The sequence below is a fragment of the Pinus tabuliformis genome, chromosome 2_1 (genome assembly GCF_031772625.1).
Source record: "Pinus tabuliformis cultivar Carrire ecotype Pingquan chromosome 2_1, CPIR1, whole genome shotgun sequence".
In the NCBI taxonomy this organism is placed as follows: Eukaryota; Viridiplantae; Streptophyta; class Pinopsida; order Pinales; family Pinaceae; genus Pinus; species Pinus tabuliformis.
The window spans coordinates 573,053,309-573,074,320 of NC_142299.1; the positions used below are offsets into that span (position 1 = coordinate 573,053,309).

At 37.4% G+C, this 21,012-nt stretch overlaps 1 protein-coding gene across 4 annotated transcripts in view; it reads left to right on the forward strand.

Moving 5' to 3' along the window:
- Positions 1-21,012, forward strand: part of LOC149201749 (E3 ubiquitin-protein ligase IPI1-like) — a 152,636-nt gene that overhangs the window by 29,027 nt on the left and 102,597 nt on the right. The window lies entirely within an intron of this gene.

Sequence of the window (21,012 nt, forward strand, 5' to 3'; positions counted from 1 at the left end):
AATGGGATTTGAGATTAGGTAGATAAACAATGAAACATTAAAATCTATTTTACACCAACAGTATTCTAATTAGGAATTACTACAACTAAAAGTAGTAACTGAAATTTCAAGAATACAATACTACAATATTATAATTTATTTATTACGTGGTTCTAATTGAAAAAAAAAAAAAGGAAACAAATATTATTTGTTAAACATTGAAAGAATATTATATCAACCTATAGTTTAATGTAAACCAGCTCGAATCCAATCCTCAAATCCATTTTAACCTTACAAGTATCAAGTGTTAAGAGGGATTGAATCTGTGGAGGTGTGAACCCTTCCATAGTTTTGCACTCAAAGAGATTTGCATCACGAGAGATTTGGTCCGTTTTGATGCTTGATAGATCTATTATTAAGATGGATCTAGATTGATTAATTTGAAATGAGATTTTGTCTTCACCCTATTTCTTCTTTGTCTTTCGATCCTTATTGGAGGGAACAAGTTCCACACATCCCTCGTTCATGTTACATATAATGGTCATGATTAGACTTAGGTGTTTGTGGACACTAAATGCATGTTTTTCGTGTAATATAAACATAATAAATCGCGAGTCAAATATTTCTCATGGCCCAGTCCCAACAATAGTTGGTCCACCAAAGCATTTCTCCTACTTAGCCACCTGAGCTAGACCCAATTGACATGTGTGTCCTTGTTGACATTCTTTGTTCAAACTTGGCAATTTGAGTGAAACGTACCTATGTAGGAGATTCTTGCTTTCACATAGAAGGCATGCTTTTCGAATACGCATAATATTGATAGACTTTAACACAACTTTGTTCCCTTCTAAAGGGACAATATCCAATACAATATTAAAATCTTCATTAGAAGTTTTTTCAGGTGTGGTTCTACTCATTGTTGAGACTCGTAAGCGAGAGAAAGGTTTGTATGTAACCAATCAATGAACCCTAAATCATCACAAAGAGAAGATAAACCTACTATAGGGAAAAATATAAATTTGCAGTACGGTGTAATATAAGAAATTAACAAGTGTGCCTTTACAAAGAAATTACCCAACAACACTAAAGCATAACATTTTAGAGTGCACCCTTGAACAATTGATCACATTGTGAAAAAGAGTGTGATGCTATATGTTGTGTTGTGTAATATTCATTATTGGAAAATAATAGTAAATATAGAGCTATGAGCTAGGAACAACAAGCAAAATATAAAATCAAACACCCAAATTAGAACACCAGTAGACATGAGAAGAAAATATGAGCCATTTTATTAATATTGGGAAATTTGAGTACATAATGAGAGAACAATGGAACCTGAGCTTGCCAAGCAAGCTTTGCAAACCCCAGGTGACATATCGTTGACCCAACTGCTGAAATGGCTCCAAACTGATATTACATTCTGCCTCGAAATTCTCCTACGGACTGCCAAATGGAATTGGACGTTCTGCTTAAAATAATGCTCCAAATGTTCTAAAATTGCAGCTGTGATCTCCTCTCCTCAAACCCAAAAATGCCCAGAAAGGGTTTGGCCTATCTCCAAGACAAAATCGAACCCACAAAATGATGCAAATTCCCCAGATAATTAGCAATTTTACTTGCCACAAACCTAAATATTGCCCTGAAAATTCTATAAAATTAACCAAAGGCTCCTCTCAATAAACCCACAAAAACCTAGAAAGGGTTTGCGTTGAATCCAACGACCCTCGATGCCCCCAACAAGTGTAAATTGCTCAATTTGGCCAAAAAATGCCCCACAATTCATACACTGCTGAATTATGCACAAATATCCCTCCAAGAAATCCTCCCTAACTCCTGCAAATTTCTCCCCCCAATCACCAAGCAAATCCAAGCTCGAATGCTCCCCAAATTTTGAATCTTTGCAAATGCACAAAAGCCGCCAGTAAATCCCTGTGCAGGCCCTGGAATAGGCAAAATCGGCCCTCTAAAATGCAACGCTCTTACCCTTGCAAATCACCAAGGAAAACTCGTTCCCTCTTAGGATAATTCTCTACCAATTCTCCGGCCAATACTCCACTGTTTGCTAGCTAGCTTCTCTCAGCCCCCACGAAATTCTTTGTGCCCATTAGAGTTGCAAATACCAGCTGAAAGAAACTTGTAAAATAGCTACTCAATGATCTGGAATCAACTCCTCAACTTCTCTTCCTAGGTTGACACTCGAAGTTCACTGAAGGAAGAGTTGGAATTTCCGTCTGGAAATTCGTTATGCTAAGCAACATAGTTGTCTTGGCTAAGCAGCTGTGGAAAACTAGTGTTAAATTGTCAAATAATCAAAGATACCAAATGGAGGACCCCAAACTCTATTTATAATTGCTAGCCCTCTCCCTTGGTGGTCCTCACCTTCCACTAATAAAGTATTACTTCGCTGCATTCTTCATTAAAATAATAGTCTCCACTTTTCTCCACAAAATAATATTTTCTCTTTTATATTTAATATCACCAAAAATTGGCAAAACTTGTTAGTGAATTTTGCACTCACAAAATTTGGGAACATTACATGTTGATAGGCTAAAAGCATAAGACACTTGTATAAAACAACAATAAGATGATATTACAAATGAATCTTGAATGTGTATATATACACAACTCAAGATGGGTGGTTGGTCTTAACCATCTAGGAATATAATAAATTATTCTTGACTAGGTAGGCTTTAAGCAGAAGATTAGAAACATATCAATACTTAACAATAATGATTACAAAATAAGTTCGATGATTGTCACATGTCAAGTTTGCATTATTTCAATACTCCCCTTAAGTTGAGCAACAGGCCATAAGAATGATAAAATATAAATGTGAGAGTTTGTTTAAAAGACCTAAATCAATACAAGGTTATCATTTATTGAAATGAAAAAGAGAATGGGTTTATGTATAGACAACTTGAATACAATCCGAGAGAGCTCAAATATAGTGTGAGAGTGGGTTTAAAAAAATATGTAAATTGACACAATTAAGAGAGTTCGGATATAATTGAGAAAAACTCGAATGCAGTATGAGAGTGGGTTTATGGACACCCAGCTCAAGTATCTTAAACAGAGCTCGATTATAGTTTTTGAGAGTGGGTGTATAGATACTCAACTTAAATACAACTAAGGGAGTTTGATTGGGTTTCATAGATGCCCGACTTGCATACAACTAGGAGTGAGCACTGATTGAATATAACTGAGAATGGGTGTGTGGATAACCAACTCAAATATAGGGTTGTTTGTGGCGGATATACAAAGTGACAGGGTTTATTGATACTCGTGCAAATTAGGGTTGGCACTATTCACAATATCCCCATTTATTCTGAAGAAGAGGCTTTGGAGAGAGAACATTATATCATAATTTCCACATTTAATGGTAAATATGGTCATATAGTGAAAGTTATAACCCCCCTTGAATGCCATATCTCCCACACTAACATGGTTTGACAACTTTGTGAGGGTGGCCTTTTGTAGAGGTATAGGATTAATTGGAGCATGTTGGTTCGTTGAAGTTACAAAGGATGGTATGAGCTATTGATGCTTTGAAAATAGTACTTCCAAAAAGGATCAACAGTATCACTGCCCTAATATAGGAGCAAGGTCACAACCATCAACAACGTTACTGCCATACATGTAGATCACTGTCTTGTCATTCATCAAGGTCTCCGCCATACATGTAGATCACTGTTCTTTCATTTATCAAGGTCTCTGCCATACGAGGTAACTGCCATTCATATAGATCATTGCCCTGCTCTACATAGTCCACTGTCTTTCTATACATAATATAGGTCACTGTCTTATGTATCATAAGAGCAGGGTCAGTCTCATGTATCATAGCAAGATCACTATCTCATGTCACATATCTCTGATGGACTTATACATCACTGTTAATGAGATCACTGCCATCATTCTCTATTATCATAGACACAAATGTCATGGAAGCACAAGTTACTGAACAAGGATCATAACCAAACATTTCACTGTATCATTCTTAAGGCTCATATGTACAGCTGTTCCAAAATATTAATGGGAGTTACATATTACGACTCACACACAGAAATATCAATGCAATCTCAGGAATAGAAATACGTGCCACAAAATTATAATACTAACCACGTATAATTGTGTGCCACTGATGCGAATCACTAGAATAATGCAAGTCCCATAAATAACATAGCGAGCCACACTGTAATTAATAAGCCAGAGTGACAGTATCAATGCAAGCCATGAAACTGTGTATCAAATGGGAGCCATGCAATCCATAGAAGAATTGTATAAGACATAATGAAGATGCGAGGGCCACAATAAATCATATACGCCACAGTGAATAAATATGCGAGCCACAAAGTCAATGTGCGGGCCACAGAAGTAGTATACGAGTCACAGATAATTGCTGCGGGTTACAGAACTGAACCATTGTATTGAGGAGCGAGTTAGAAAACTGAACCACTGTATTGTTGAGCGAGTTACAGAACCGAATCACTGTATTACAGAACCAAATTGAGCTACATAACAAAATCGCTGTTGAAGAATATCAAACCACTGTTTATTAGAACCAAGCCACATTATAAAAGTTATTTGAGACAAATCTTTGAAATATCTTGATTCTATAGGTTCATCCATAAAATCATTTATAAAAGTTATTGAGACAAATCTTGCGACTTGTGAGTAAAATCTGCATCAAAGAAGGTGGGGAAGCACTTGGCTTCCTCTTGAAAGTAGGATGTCATATCCTTGTAAATACCGTTATTAACCAACTCCAGTTTACAAATATGCCTCATATCACAATAAACAAAAGCATCACTGTAAAATCAGAGACTTCTGGAACCTAAAGAATATCTCCAAATGTGCTGGGTTAAAAAATGATATCATCACATTTGAAATCGATAGGCTTCATAAGCAAGGTGCGCCTTTAGATGTGCATCATATAAAAATCCATTAGATCTAAGATCCATTGAAAAACCCAGGGAAAAAATTGATCTGAAGAAAGGTTTTGAACTCTAGACAACAGATGGTCTGAAACATTGGCTTCGTGGTCACAAAATTTTTGTGATTCCACCTGCAAATTTTCTTAGGTATGTTGATAATATCTAGAGAAAATGTTGAGAAAGAAATGGATGATCCAAAAAGTGGAGTCGCTAAGAAATTCTCTGTATCAAATGCTTGAAGTGGGCCTTCGAAGGGAGCCCTAAACAAAGTGAAGAATGTAAAAACCCTAGATTTGCAATTGTTAGGGCAGTGCATCTAGTCAATAATCCTTGGATCCTTTGTAAAGAAAGGTGATCAAAACATTGGATCCACAATTACAACAATGATGCCATCAACCAAAAGTCTCGAATCTGCTGTTGAGAAATTCACGAAATAATTTAGTGGGGCAACCAGAATGTAGGGCACTTCAGTACCATGCAGAAGATGCTCAAATAAGTGTGTGAAATATGCTTATAAAAGAGTTAAATGAGGCACCCTACTTTAACCAATGAAAACTACTGAATACCCCGTTAAACACCATAAAATCAAGTTCTTCTGGAAAATCACCATAATAATAACCTCTTCCAGAAAAATTACCATAATATCAATTTTTCTAGAAAAAACACAATAAATTAGACTGCAACAAGAAATCTACAATATACTTAAGTGGAAAATTAAAAAAAATAGAGGAGTGTTTTGACCTTAGAAGAGTGTTTAAACCCTAGAAAGAGCGTTGTCCTTTAGAGAAAGGCTGCCTTCGAAAAATGGAGGACAATGCTTGGGTGGCTGGTTCACAATGACATAGATACCTACTACCATGTTGAGATCCATAAGAAAGACAGGAGTTTGACTGGAACCGAGAAACAAACACTAAATTTGCATGAAGAGAAAATAAACAGACACTAAGGAAAAGATAAATCTGTACTATTGTGGAATAGATGAAATTGGTGAGTGTGCCTTTAGAGAGATCATTGAAGAACGTTCTTAATTTAGTGGGGAAACCAGAATGTAGGGCACTTCAGTACCATGCAGAAGATGCTCAAATAAGTGTGTGAAATATGCTTATAAAAGAGTTAAATGAGGCACCCTACTTTAACCAATGAAAACTACTGAATACTCCGTTAAACACCATAAAATCAAGTTCTTCTGGAAAATCACCATAATAATAACCTCTTCCAGAAAAATTACCATAATATCAATTTTTCTAGAAAAAACACAATAAATTAGACTGCAACAAGAAATCTACAATATACTTAAGTGGAAAATTCAAAAAAATAGAGGAGTGTTTTGACCTTAGAAGAGTGTTTAAACCCTAGAAAGAGCGTTGTCCTTTAAAGAAAGGCTGCCTTCGAAAAATGGAGGACAATGCTTGGGTGGCTAGTTCACAATGATATAGATACCTACTACCATGTTGAGATCCATAAGAAAGACAAGAGTTTGACTGGAACCGAGAAACAAACACTAAATTTGCATGAAGAGAAAATAAACAGACACTAAGGAAAAGATAAATCTGCACTATTGTGGAATAGATGAAATTGGTGAGTGTGCCTTTAGAGAGATCATTGAAGAACGTTCGAGTGCAACACTTGAGAGAGAACCCTTGATGAATAGATCACACCATAATAAAAGAGTGCACAATGCTAATGGTGGTCCCCGAAGGCTAAAAGAATAAGACGCTTGTATAAGAGAGAAATAGCTCAAGCTCTTATTATAGTTAACTCTGTAGACTGTAGCATGTTTTTATGCAACTCAAGAGGTAGGGCATGCTCCCTAAGAGGGATTATGGGCTGACATAATGACTAGGTTGATCTTAACCATCTAGGAATATCATAAATGAGTGTTGAGCAGGTTGGTTTTAAGTCAAACCCTAGAAACACCCTCATACACAATATTAATGATTACAATGTGAGGCCAATGATGGTCATATGTGAAGTTTAGACCATCATTTCAACACTCAACAGTCGTTGAGTTGGAGCCCTTCCACCAAGTGGGTTTGGAGGGTTCTACACTTATTTGTTTGAGAGGTAAATCACCCATCATCTTTTGGATTGTACAAAGAAAAGGTATTTGTTTATAGTCCATCTCTTGAGAACCATTGTGACCGCTGCAATTAAAGGTGATTTCTTTAGTGGAGCTTTCTCAAAGAAAACACTGATGTAGATTCAAATAAAATAAGCTGAAACATCCATTTGCTATGATGGTAAGGGTGTTGGAATGTCAATGTCCCATATGCAAACCAGGGCTTTGCACACAAGCATTGAGTGAACAGAGATTTTTAGTTCCAGGGTTGAAGCTTTGGTGCCAAGGTTTCATAAAAAGGCCAACTCTATGATTGGGCCTTGATTGGACCAAGGCCCATTACAATGATCTCTCTCTCTCTCTCTCTGACTAAGGGTTAAATTCTAGAATGTGAAACTCGTTGAAGAAATGATGAATCACCGCAATTTCTTTCAATAAGGAACCCTAAATCTTAAATATATAAGCATGGAGCTTAGCTAGCTTCAACTATACATTCCTAAATCTTCAGATTAGCTTGTGGGAAAGAAGATGGTCTTGCTTCTCTTTAATTCAATGAGGATCAAGCTTTAGGAGTTGAGATAGATTTGCAGATGTAGAAGGATTGAAAGGAGGGTTTTGAGTTCACCAACTTATCTTTGAAGGAGAGACCGATTCTCTTGTGATGCTGATGCATGGGTCAATCAAATGGAAGCAAGGAAACAAGGATTACCTTCCCCTATATCTTTCCATGTAGACTGACACAATCTTCCAACTACTAGGATTTTCTGAGATGGGTAGTTCTAATTAGTGAATGGGGCATCTGTGCACTGGGTGGTGCATATGCGCCCAACCAGAGGGGATGGGAAGCGGAAAAATTATGTGCAACAGGTAGTAGTAGAAGGCAGGGGCCATGTTGCCGAGGGAAAGACCTTTCACAGACACAGGGAGCTTGATGAGCTTAGTGACCCCATTTTTCGAAATGTGGATAAAGGGAAAATAATTGGAGAATTTTTTGAAGGGTGTTAAAACCTTTCAGGGCATAGTTTTAATTGATAGATCTAATGAGGAGCCAGTTGATAAACCGGTTGAAAGAGAGACTTGGCCTTTAATTTTGCTTTAAAATTTTGAAGTTATTGATAGTGAACTACATCAAATTCTGCTTTGAAGCTTTAAAGTGGATGTAAAGTTTTGAATATTTGAAGTTGGTTGGGAAATTTTACTCTTTTTGGTGTATGGTTTGCCTTCAAAGTTTATGATGATGCTTCACTGGAGATATGATCTAGTGGAATTTTAAAAACTACAAATGGTCGTTTCTATATGAGCTTGATGTTGTTGGGATGTGCATGGCTTATTTGATGATGGTTTCTTGGTTTTGCACTTGGTTCTTTACCCTTGATCTGTGTGGAATGTTTCTTTGAAATGAAGAATGAAGAGAAATGATATGCATGACAAAGAAAGATCAAACTTAATAATGAAATGATAAATGAATTAAAGGGAAAGGCTCAGACTTGATTATGACAACCAAATTGGAGGAAAAATAGGTTATGCCACTTGGCAGAAGGAGACGAGTAGTCAAAATTAAATAAATAAAAGTTGTCCCAACTTTACCAAGTCAGTTTGATGACTATACCCATTTTCAGCGAAAATCTGGTTTAGACTTGACTTAAATCTGAATTTCTTGACTATAAATTAGAATCATTAATATTTAGAAAATGATTCTCAACAATTAAGCAAATGTACCTGGCTATTATTATTCTGTTTTTATTTTTCAAAGTTGAATTTAAGGCACTGCAGGTCTGATATTGAATGCTGGTGCTAAGATAAACTGATAATCTTAATCTTCGTTTGTGAGGTTTCTGTTTCTGTTTAAAGTGATATTCCAGACATTTAAATGCTTCAGTGTACTTATGTTAGAATGCCTTGCAAAATCAGCCAAGGAACGGTGTGGCATGTTTCACTTATTGTTGATTTGTAATTCTTCGCAGATGGATAAGGTGCCTATCCCACCTATTAGTTCAATGTACTTCATTCCTGTTCATCTCAGGAGTTCACTGAACATGTATATGCATTTTTTAAAATTGTTAGTAATAAAAATGAAGAAACTCCTGACCAGATTCCAGGTTTTGGAATTTGGTTTAGTTTTCTTTAATTGCAATGGTGCAATCCATACCACAAGGTTTTCACATTAGTAATTATTTGAAACAAATTAATAAAATCTCCGCAAATTCAATAAAAAAAAAGAGAATAAAAAAAGACAAATTTGAAGTAAATAAAAATAATTTTAATTTAAATGAAACTTTATATTAAATTCAAGAGAATAAATCTGGGAGGTCGATTTTACTTTTATAACCCTCGCTCTTGTTTTTTTTTTCGTAATTTTTGTGTATATTTAAACAACAGAAATAATTGTCAAATACCAGAAAATTGTCTACAATGGCTTGGTGGTTGGTGAAATTGGGGCGCTGCTCTTGTTCGTAGTAAAGTTGAACTCCCCATCAACAGGTTTGCCCCTTATGGGTGGATTATGCTTGTGCCTCTGATTGTCACCGGGGCCATGTGCAAGTGTTTGGTGACTTCAGTGAAATTAAAACACCTCGCTTGTGGCTTCTTATCCAAAGGATTTCAGTTGGAGTGTTCTAAGCTGACCTGAATAATTGTATAATGCTCCTAAATTGGGGAAGTCACAAATTTGCTGCATTGCTACGTGGAAGCTACTAACAAAAAAATCAAAAAATTTGAATTCTTTCCCACTTTTACAATTAAAAATGTTTAACAAAGGATGAAAATTCTTGTCACAGGATTGAATATGCTTCAATTCAAGCAACAAGGATTATGAATAATTACAGAAGACATTGTAATTTGCTCCCCCAAAATGGATATAATAATCTTTTATCATCTATTGACTCAAAAGGGTTTGATTTTAGGTGATATTTGAACACCTTTGTCTTGAAACAATTGTTGTTTTAGGCCATTGTTCCCAACTTCCTTTCACCTTGAGGAGGTTTGAGATGTTCATCGACTATTGACAAACTTACCAATGGACAAGCGGCAATGGGCTGTTAGTTTTTGTAGCATCGGTTTTGTTCTAGCCACAAATATTTGGTGGAGAGGATAGAATACATGAGATCTCCAAAACCCATAGATCATTTCTGGAAATTCCGCCTAGAAGTGTCTCAATTAGATTATTAACAATTTTTTAAATATTTCTTAAGTCTAAAGTTAGGGAATATGGTTAATTAATCATTATTAATTGAGATAAGGTGAGAATCATCTAGAAACTCACACGGATCGATCCATAGACGATCCTAGCCATTGATTAAGTTTTAATTTTGGATGTTGGAGCAAGGATTGTAAGAGAAGGTTGATGTGGTGATGGAGAGTACACTAGTGCAGATACTTAGTTGCTCAGGTAGTTTGATTTTCTCAGTGGCAGTAGCTCAGCAGAGAAGATAGAGCCATAGGGTGAGTAGCAGGTGGAAGAGGAGGGTAGCAACATTTCAGAAGGAAGGTTACCAGTTCCTGGAAGAGGCGAATGAATGTAGGCCAAAATTCTTATAGGGTTAGTGTAAGCTCTGCGTAGAGGGCGACGCAGGAGGCTTAGCACAAAGGCCTGGTAGGTAATTTCGGAGGCAAAAAATAACTGGGGTGAGAGAAAATTCTCACAATAATTTTGCCAGTATTTTCCTCAAATTAGATTGCTAGTTGGGCATCTAAATTATTTTATTCAAAATTGCTGTTGAAAAATAAAAATAAAATCCGCATTTGCTGCACCAATTTTCCCACATTGGGTTTTTCCGGGGACAATTGTCCAAAAACAATTGTGTCAAAATTCTTGTGTGTGTGCTAGAATTTCTCAGTTTTCAGTATTTTATTTTCTGCAATATTTTTATGGTGAAAATTGCAGTTGTGATTTTATTCGTTGTTTGCCGTAGCAAATAAACTGCATAATTAAATTTTTAGTTAGAAGAATAATGTCCAGTTACTGCAATAGATAAAAATTTCACATGGACCTCATGCACCTTTTTGGGTTATTGGACTGTTGGATAAACGCGTCATGCACTGGAAGCGAGGTTGCGTTTGACCTTTCGCTAGCTTAAGTTTGAGCTTGTTCCCTACAATTAAGGTAAGGTCCATGATATCACACAAGCAACAAGCAATAAGAGCCATCAAGGATTACATGGGTATAAGACAATTTATTACATGGTGATTATTAAGGGATGTAATGTGACTCAACTAATAACGAGACCCCTTTTATGTAAGAAAGTGTTGATGATGGTTGGGACCATATGGCTACAATGGAGCTAGCGAAAGGATTGGGATGGACCTCAAATCACAATGATAATGAGCTATAGCCAATTATTGACATGGTGGTTCTCAATGCATAATTGGACAAGTGGTTATTTGTTAGATAATTGCACCTATATGATACATTACTTTTAAAAGAATGACATATAGAGGTAGAGAATACTTTCTTATGCTTAATAATATGACCAATATGAAATATAAACTCTATCATCCTCTCTTAATTTTCACGTGTGGAAAATTACACCATGCTTATCTCTAAAATTTACAAATTTATCCAGATTGAGAGGCTTTATGAATATGTCTACAATTTGTGCTTGAGTTGTGTGATATTGCAATGCTTTATTTCTATCCTCGATAGGTTGTTGAATATATTGACATTTTATCTCCACATGCTTATTGCTTTGTACCTACACATATCACCATATATATTTCTAACTTTATTACACTTTTATTGTTATATAAAAGTGCAGTTCTAAGTCGTTCTACTTTCATTTCAGATCGCCAAGTATCCTCTCAAATCATATTACCTCACTTGGTGTAGTGATTCCTACCCTATTTAAAAGATGTGAGTGGCATTGCAAGCTAATTTTACACAACCAACTCAACCCTTGTAGAAAGAGAGAAAACATATCTTGTAGTGAATTTCCTATCATCAATTCAACTTGGTGAATTTGAATATATGCAACATGGCAAGTGGAAATCCCCTCTACCTCGCATGATGCCATACTTTAAGGTATTCTATTCATACTCAAAATTGTCTGGGATGTTGTTCAATTTGTAGTGTTAAGAGTGGTCATAAACTTGAAAATATAACTAACAATAAAATTGAAATCCAATTGTGTGCTTGTTAGATGTATCGTCTTGCTCGTCCACTATTTGTTTATTGATCCATTAGCTGGTTTTGAGTTAGTTTTCTCTAATGTGTTTAGCTTAATGATGTTATCTATAGAAATTGCCTTATAATTTCCCACGCGAAACTTCTTTAACAAACTTTTAGTGTGGTTGGTTTGTCACACAAGCATATCATCATCAACTTGTTAGAATTTATGCCTAAGCATAATGTAGGAGGCCTAAATCAATGATGTCAAAAAATGAACATAAATATGCCATACCTTTTAAATTATGTTAATCCTAGTGCCTATGTTGATTATGCCATAAACATAGATTGCCAAGATTATTATATCATCATGTTTGTGCTTCACATAGAGATTTGGTTTAGGAGTCCTTTTGAATCCAAACACTATAAGATATTTTATGATTTTGATGTAATAGGAGACTCTCAAGGCTTGCTTGCAAAGAGATTTCATCAACTTGGATAACAAATGCTTATTATATACCAACCATAATCCCTGCCACTGAAACATATATGACACGTCTTTGAAATCTTCATGGGGGGAATCATTGTTTAAATCTAATTGGCCTAATATGAAACCAAAGTGTGTTGCCATTGCTGTAAGTAAGCTAATAGCTACAAACTTCACTATAGGGTTGATTGTCTCTTTGTTGTGAACTCCCTATAGCCATGCAAGTCTGTTTGCAGTTAGCCTCACCTTATGGTTATCTAACAAATGATATGCTTTTTATGGAGTTATGTAAACACATTTGAGTTTCTTAGCTAGAGGCAACTTTTCGAATGCCCAAGTATAATTCTTCATGAGTGCATCATTTTCAACCTTGATGTCTCTTTCTCACTTGTCCTTTCCTTTTGCTTTATCATAACTTTGTGGTTTATAAGAATCTAGAGTAGTAAATAATAAAGATAAACTTGCTTGTTCAACTTGCATACCTATACACATGGTTTTGACATTTGGCAAAGTATTGTAGGACCACTTTCGACTTCCATTTTTTGTTCTTCCCTCCAAATTAACACTTGTCTTCTTGCCTTGAAAAAATCTGCCCACCAACCCTCAAGCATTGCAATTCATATTTTAGTGATGTCTACCGTGAATGTACACCATCTTTTGCAGCCTCAAACCAAAAACTTTCATTACATTAAGATTTGTGTTAGACTAAAATGTAATTGCTTTAAAAACATATAAAATAACATTCCTATCTCATTGATGCTTTGTCTATAACATTGTATAATACCTTGTAATCCTTATATTGATAACAATGTTGATGGACATCTCTATTCTTTGTCTAATTCCATCCTCATCTAGTATCAAACCACTTAACCAAAGATTCTCATGTGACTCACCTATGGTTGTAATGAACATAAACATATAATAAATAAATATAAACCTACATACACACAATGTGCACCCAATATTTCCTTAGAGAACATCTCTTGAATGTATGTTACTAATGAGCAACAAAATGACCTTAGATATTAGGAAAATTTTGTATAATTTTTTTTAAATATCATATAGCAATAATGATTCTTTTTAACAATAATGAGAATTTTTGTATTAGATCAAAATCAACGGTTGGTTTGTGCGAAATGCATATCTTTCCTATTAAAAATCAAAACTATCCTCTCGAGAGGTACAATATTCACACAAATAAAAGGGGGGTTTTGGAGGTGAATACCTTCCAATAATAATGTAATATTTATAGTACATACACTCCTAGTTTATGATGTAACTTGATGCTGCATGACTTATCATTGGAACTATTACTAAGGAATGAAGGATGACCTTAATTGGTCATTAACCATCAATTCACAAACTTTTAGATTGCATCCCAAATTGTCACATGCATCCTCTTCCTTATTATTATGGTTATCTCTTGTTGCCTTCTTGACACATTTTAAGAGATTATCCAAAAAATTATCGCTTGGAGATGAATCTTTTTTTTTTTGCTAAAGCAAGCATAGGTCCTTCTATTTCAAATAAAATAAAAGACACATAATATACAAAAATGGTGTAATTGCCCAAGCAAAAGCCAAGTCCAAGCCTCGGGCCCAAACAAGGCCGTTCGATCACGCGCTACAGATCTAAAGAACTAGTTGAATATCGGGTGAGCAACATGCTCACACTATAATGCCAAAAACGGACCCGAAAATATAATAAACCGTCATTAAAATCCATATCGGGTCCGAATGGAATGATAACCTTCGGGCATTTTATCCGCCCGAAATGCACCAGATGCAAGCGGACACAAAAATCGTCTCCAACTAGTGCGGAACTTAATTGCGCCTTCAGACCCGAAGTCTTATAGAGTCCAATCTGAAATAAATTTCGGGTCCGAATGGAGGGTTAACCACCGAGTAGTTTGCTGCACGAAATGCATTATATTTCTGCGATTATGCTGACTTGTCCTCTCTTTAGTGAAGTTCTCGGCACTAAACATTAAAAGGCTTTGAAGACTTGTTCTGTTAATAGTTTCCCCCTGTTAAACTATAGACTTGTTCTATAGATAGTTTTCCACCTGTTAAACTGATAACTGTAGAATTCCAATAAACAGAGTAAACCCCTGTGTTCACTTTTGACCTCCTGCTCAAGTTTTTCCTCATGCTGACTAAAAGTCCTCTGAACATGCAGAACACCCTGCTTATACATCATCCTACTTTTTTCCTCTGTTCTGGCAGATCTCCCTGTTTGCTGATGCCTGTTTGTGGCACTCATCCCTCAAATGGCCCTGAGGAGTCTCTGTCCATTCATATATTTTATTGCTTTTGGCACATAGAATGCCCTCATTAGCCATAATATCCGCTAACTTGTTGGCAGTTCTTCGCACATGAGTGAACCTAAGGGTTCTCATGTGTGCAGGTGGGATTGAATAAGATGATAAACTTGCAGTAATCTGCAGTGTTTCAAAACTTTGTCTGGCACTGAGCCATTGCATATTTTTTTGACTGAGTTGATTATTAGTTCAGAATCAGCGTCAATTATGGTATTATGTAAGTTTGTGTCCTTTAAGATTTCTAGGCATTTCTCTAGGGCTATGAGCTTTGCCATATTGTTAGTGGCTTCACCCAGATGGCTATGGAAGATGGTTTTTATTAATCCCTGGTCATCTCTTATTACTCCTCCATATCCAACAATGCCAGGGTTTCCTTTTGAGGCCCCATCAATATTGCACTTCATATATCCCCCGGGGGGGGGGGGGTGCCAGAGATCCTTATCAGTTGATATATGACTTACATTCTTGGTTGTTCCCTGGGGGAAGAGCCCTTGAAGGCCCAACTGGATCAGAATCTGCTATCTTGTTCATGAGGTTGGTTCTCAGGGGAGGTTTTTATAAGGCTACCAATAGTCTCTTTAATCTGTCCTATGATCTGATCCATAATGCTCTGGGCAGAACCACTCCTGTTCTTGAAGATTCTATTGTTGCGTTCTTTCCATACATCCCAAATCAGAAAGCCAGGAACTAGTTCCCAAGCTTTGTTGATAATCTCATTAGCAGAGAAATTACTCCTCCAATTCCTCAATGTGCTTTTGATGCTGCTAATGTCCCTGTCAGACTGTTTGAAGATTGAAGCTACCCAATTCCACAAGATAGAAGTGAATGGGCATAGGTTGAGAAGGTGTTCCATAGTTTCTTCTTGTAATTCGCAAAGCTGGCATCTTGATGGCCCAATTACCTCTCTTTTCCTCAGGTTTCCCAAGTTAAAATCTTTTTGTGTTGCACCAACCACATGAACAGTTTGATTTTCATCCAAATTTGATTCTTCCATAGGTCCTTTCAGACCATATCAGGGTTTGGAAAGTCAAGCCCAAGGGCTATTCGCTTGGCCTCTTTAAGGTTAAAGTTCCCTTCATTGTTTCTGCCCCATCTCAGTTGGTCAAGAGAAGTTGAAATCATAATCTTTCTTTGTTCCAAGATAGCTGTGAGAGCTTCTGCCTAGGCCTTCAATGGAGAGTCCTCACTATACAATAGATTCTTCCATACTCTCCATTTTCCTTCGTTTCTGTTCTGCTCCCAGAAGTCATTAACCCTATGTAACCCTTTGTCATCGGTATCATTCTTAAGATTGTCAAACTCTTCTCTCAGCAGTTTTGGTTCCTGTTGCCAATTATCTTCCCAAAACCAAGCAAGGTTTCCATCTCTGATTTCCCAGAAACTGTGTTTCTGAACAATAGCTCTGTTCTCCCAAGCTTTGTTCCATATGTGGGAGCCTTTGATTATTCCAGACATTCTGATGAGCTCCCTTTCTTGCCAATTGTTTGCATATTTTTGTTTCCAAACCTTGGCCCAAGGGGCATCTGATTCCTTTAGCCATCTCCACCAAAGTTTAGCCCCTAGAACTTTGTTTAGGATTTCAGGGTCATCTAGTCCCAAACCTCCATGTGTCTTAGGTTTATAGATCTTTTCCCAGGCTACCAGAGCCCATTTCTTTTTCTCTTCCCCTCTGCCCCAAAGAAAATCTCTTTGAATATTTATAATGCGTTGGATCACTTCTTTAGGATTTGGAAGTGCTGAAAACATGAAAATAGGAACATTCTGTAGGATGGCTTTTGTAAGCACTAATTTCCCTGCCAAATTCAAAGCCCTGTTTGTCCATTTCCGAATTTTGTCCTGAAGTTTATTAATAACGGGCTCCCAAACTATCTTGCTTAGAGGTATGTCTATTAGAGGAACTCCCAAATATTTGGAGGGTAATAATTCTCTTTGAAAACCTAGAATTTTGGTGAGGTTTCTCTGTATAGCATTATCAATATTAAAAAAGAAAATCTTTGATTTGGTAAGGCTTACCTCAGTACCTGTAGCCAAAGCAAAGTCTTTTAGAATTTGTTTGAAGGCAAGAGCTTCTTTGACCGTAGGTTTACCCTGTAGCATGGTGTTGTCCACAAATTTTTGGTGAGTCAAAGCATCCCCGTTCATGTTGAGTTTGAGTCACTGAATTTTGCCTTCTACTTTGGCAACTTTGATTGCATTTCCCAGCCCTTCCATCATGAGAATAAAGAGGAAGGGTGAGAGCGGATCTCTTTGTCTAAGACCTCTTGTAGGCTTGAAGGTTTTGGATGGTGAGCCATTTAGCAGAATTGAAAAGCTTGAGGAGGAGACGCGGGCCTTTACCCATCTTATCCAATTATGGTCAAAGCCATATGCCTTTAGAACTTCCTTGATGTAAGCCCAACTAAGCTTGTCATAAGCCTTTTCAAGATCAAGTTGTATTATCATGCCTGGTTGCTTATTAGTCTTCAAAGAGTGGATCACTTCGTGAGCTTGAATGATATTATTTAGAATTTGTCTACCTTCCACATATCCCGTTTGCTCCTCAGACACTAGAGTTGGAAGAAGGGGCTTAAGCCTATTTGCGATTATTTTGGAAATGATTTTGTACACCACATTGCATAATGCTATGGGTCTGAATCTATCTGGTGTCATAGCATTTTCCTGCTTTGGGATCAAGGCTATGAAAGAGGTGTTGAGCGCTTTCAAAACAATTTTGTTTTTCCTTGAGTCCTCTACCACCTCCAAAATGTCTTTCTTGACTATGTTCCAGCATGCTTTGAAGAAGTCAACATTAAAACCATCTGGGCTAGGAGCTTTCCCATTTTGCATTTCTTTGATGACTTCACTGACCTCCTGTTCATTCACTGGCCTGTTAAGATTATAATTATCTTCTCTTGTCACAAGCCTAGGAATGTGTTTAGTGAAGTCATTGATAAAATGTGATCTATCTATGAGGGGCTCCTCTGTTATGCCTTGGAAATGTTGAACCAGAGCAGATTCTATTTCTTTGTGGGTATTGAGCTGTTTTCCTTACGTATCTTTCAGTTTCAGAATCCTGTTATGAGATCGGTGATCCATTGTGGATTTGTGAAAAGACCTTCTATTCCTGTCTCCTTCCTTTAACCATTGAACTCTAGATTTCTGTTTTCAGAAGATTTCCTTTTGCTTACATAAGCCTTCCCATTCTTGATGAAGCGAATAAGCTTGCTTCTTACCCTCCTCGGTGAATCCCTTTGTGATGAGCTCCTGGTTAATTTCCTGAAGCTTTCCTTCAACTATTTCTTTTGCTTCGAAGATATTGCCAAACTCATTCTCGTTCCAATCTTTGAGCCTGAGTTTGATGTGTTTCAACCTCCACTGCAGAAGGAACATTTTAGTACCCTGAACATTCAAATCTTCTGTCCACCATTTTTCAATATTGCTGTTGAAGTTCGGGTGGGTAAGCCAAATATTTTCAAATCTGAAAGGTCTATTTCTTGGCGTTCCTATAAAGGATGCTTCTAATTGAATGGGCCAGTGGTCCAAGCCTCCAAAAGGGAGAATCATAGCTGACAAGTCAAGGCCTGAGAGGATAAGGTCCTCAGAGATAATGAATCTATCAAGTTTAGAGGCCACTTGAGCAGCCCCTCCCCTTTTATTGTTCTAGGTGAAGATACCATTGGAGGTTTCTGTATCTACTAGCCTCATGTTGGTAATGAAGTTCTGAAAAGCTATGGAATCTCTGCCTAGAGATCTAGTCCCTCATTTTTTTTCGAAAGAGATTTGATCATATTAAAATCCCCTCCCAGAATCCATGGGATGCCCATGTGTCTTTCTCTTAGCTCCTCCAGAGATGTTAGAAGCTTGAATTTATCTTCAAGCTTTTGTGGACCATAGACATTCGTGATCAGATAAACTTCCTTGTCCCCCAAAGGTTGGATGACCACTGAAAGGTAGTTTCTGGATGCTTCAGCATCTAGGATTCCAAGTTTTTGAGGGTTCCACATTGTAAGAATTCCTCCTGCTGCGTTGTCTGCTTTAACTTCTAGATATTCATACTTAATAAGCCACTTGCTGTGTATCTCTCTTATTTTATCTACAAAACATTTTGTTTCCTGGATAAAAACCAAATCTAGTTTTTCTTCCTTCATTCTATTGCTGAGATTTCGTTGTTTCCTTTTACTTCCTAGACCCCTAATATTCCATGTTGTAAGCTTCATTAAGAAAGATTTGTAAATGAGTAACTAGTTAGGTCTTTCATCTTACCTGAGTTTATCATGAGTTTTCCACATTCAATCAACAACTCATTTTGTCTTTTTCTTCCTCTTTTTCTTCCTAGGTTTTTGGGAGCTTGTCCCTCTGTTGCCTCCATAGTTTTCACCCCTCTGTTATCCTGACTATCATGGTTTCTTTTTACCCCAGAACCCTTTGCCTGAGTTCTCCAGAGGAAGAGCTGTTGTACTCTGTTAAATTCCTCTTGAGGTAGTGAGTCCACTCCTCTGGTAGTTCCTTCCTCCAGGAACTTTTCTAAATCGAGATGTTCCCTTTCTAGTATGTCCTGCAGTTCATGTTCCTCTGTTCCCACTTCGCTTGAGGTCATTTCTTGGTCCCTATCAAGTTCCATCGTGCTGGGCTGATCCTCCTTTTGTTGATTTTGGTCGGATCTATCCTCCATGCTGTCCTCCTTTTCCTTCTCTACTGGATTGTCCTTCAAAACTTGTTTCGCTTTCTCCTCCCCTTCTTCTTCTTCTAATATCTTGAACTTATTATGACTAGGCTGTTTTTCCTCATAGATTTTTTTTTGGTTCTTTCTTCCTCCTTTTCCTTTGCCTCCCGCTTTGGTAAAGCTTTCAGTCTCTTTACCTGAGGTTGCTTTGAAACTGCTCTCCATCTTATTTAAAGGACAGTCTTTGAAGAGGTGCCCGTGTTCATGGCATTTGTGACATCTGAAGGGTATATGCTCGTAATCCACTGCTTGCACCCAATCTTCATCAAAAACTTCTAGAATTATTTCATTTGGCAAAGCCCCAAAAAGGTCCATTTCCACGCATATTCTGGCAAAGGAGGTATATTTCCTGCGCAGTGTGGCCTTTGATATTTTTATAAAATGCCCTAGCTTATCACCTATGGCTTTTAGTGATTCCGGCAGCCAATAATCTAGAGGTAGGGAATAAAGTCTTATCCATACCAGCACCGAAGTAAATGTTTCTCACTCCGAGACGAAGTTCATCACCCAAGGGACTTGCAGCCGCATAGAAATAGGGTCCTCCTTCAAATATTCTGTCCTTATCCTCGAGGTTAGTAAACACAACTGTGAAGAAACCCTTGGATCCAAGGTGCAGATCTATATCTCCCTTAGGTTTCCAATGGTTCTTTATCCACGTGTGTAGGGTCTTCTCCGTAGGCCATAACCCCATGAATTTGCAAATCACTGCATAACTCGCCATGTGCTCCCTGTGCACCTGTAGGGCTGGGTCACTTAACACCACTCGGGGTGTGATGGAAGCCTTGGGTTTACATGGTCCTGTCTGAATTCTGGGGTCAGCTTTCTGACTGTCTACTTCTGTACGTTTCTCCCTTCTGACTTCCTCCTGCGTTTCTGCCATACTCTGTGCTCTGTTGTTTACCTGTTTTCCTCTTTCTGTATACCCGGTTTCCACTTCCATGGGCTTCTTGAAACGATTAGAGACTACATGACTGTAGGAGGGAGTAGAACTCCCCCCTTCTCGCCCCTCCATGGTACCCAACTCCAGTATTCTACTCCAAACCCTAGTTCTGCGCGTTTTCCTTCCTGCTCCGCCCCTCGTCAGAAACGATTTTTTTTTTTTGGAGATGAATTTTTAACCATGTGCTGAATGATAATAGGATAGTCCCCCGACACAATGAGAGAGAAAACCTATTTTTCCTTGGCAATGAGGATGCCTTGTAGTAAGATGTAAGCTTTTGCTTGATTATTTGTCATCTTTCTTAAGCCCCATGAGTACTGGGGCCATAGATAAACCCTCCCCCTCTTGCCACCCTTGGATTTATTTTTGATGCACCATCGAAGTTGAGTATGAAATTAGAAGAAGCTTGCCTCTAGCTTTTGAATTCCAACCATGAAGAAGTTTCGATGCCTCTCTATTTGGCGTTTTAGTGATCCTCGAGATCTGAGTGCTA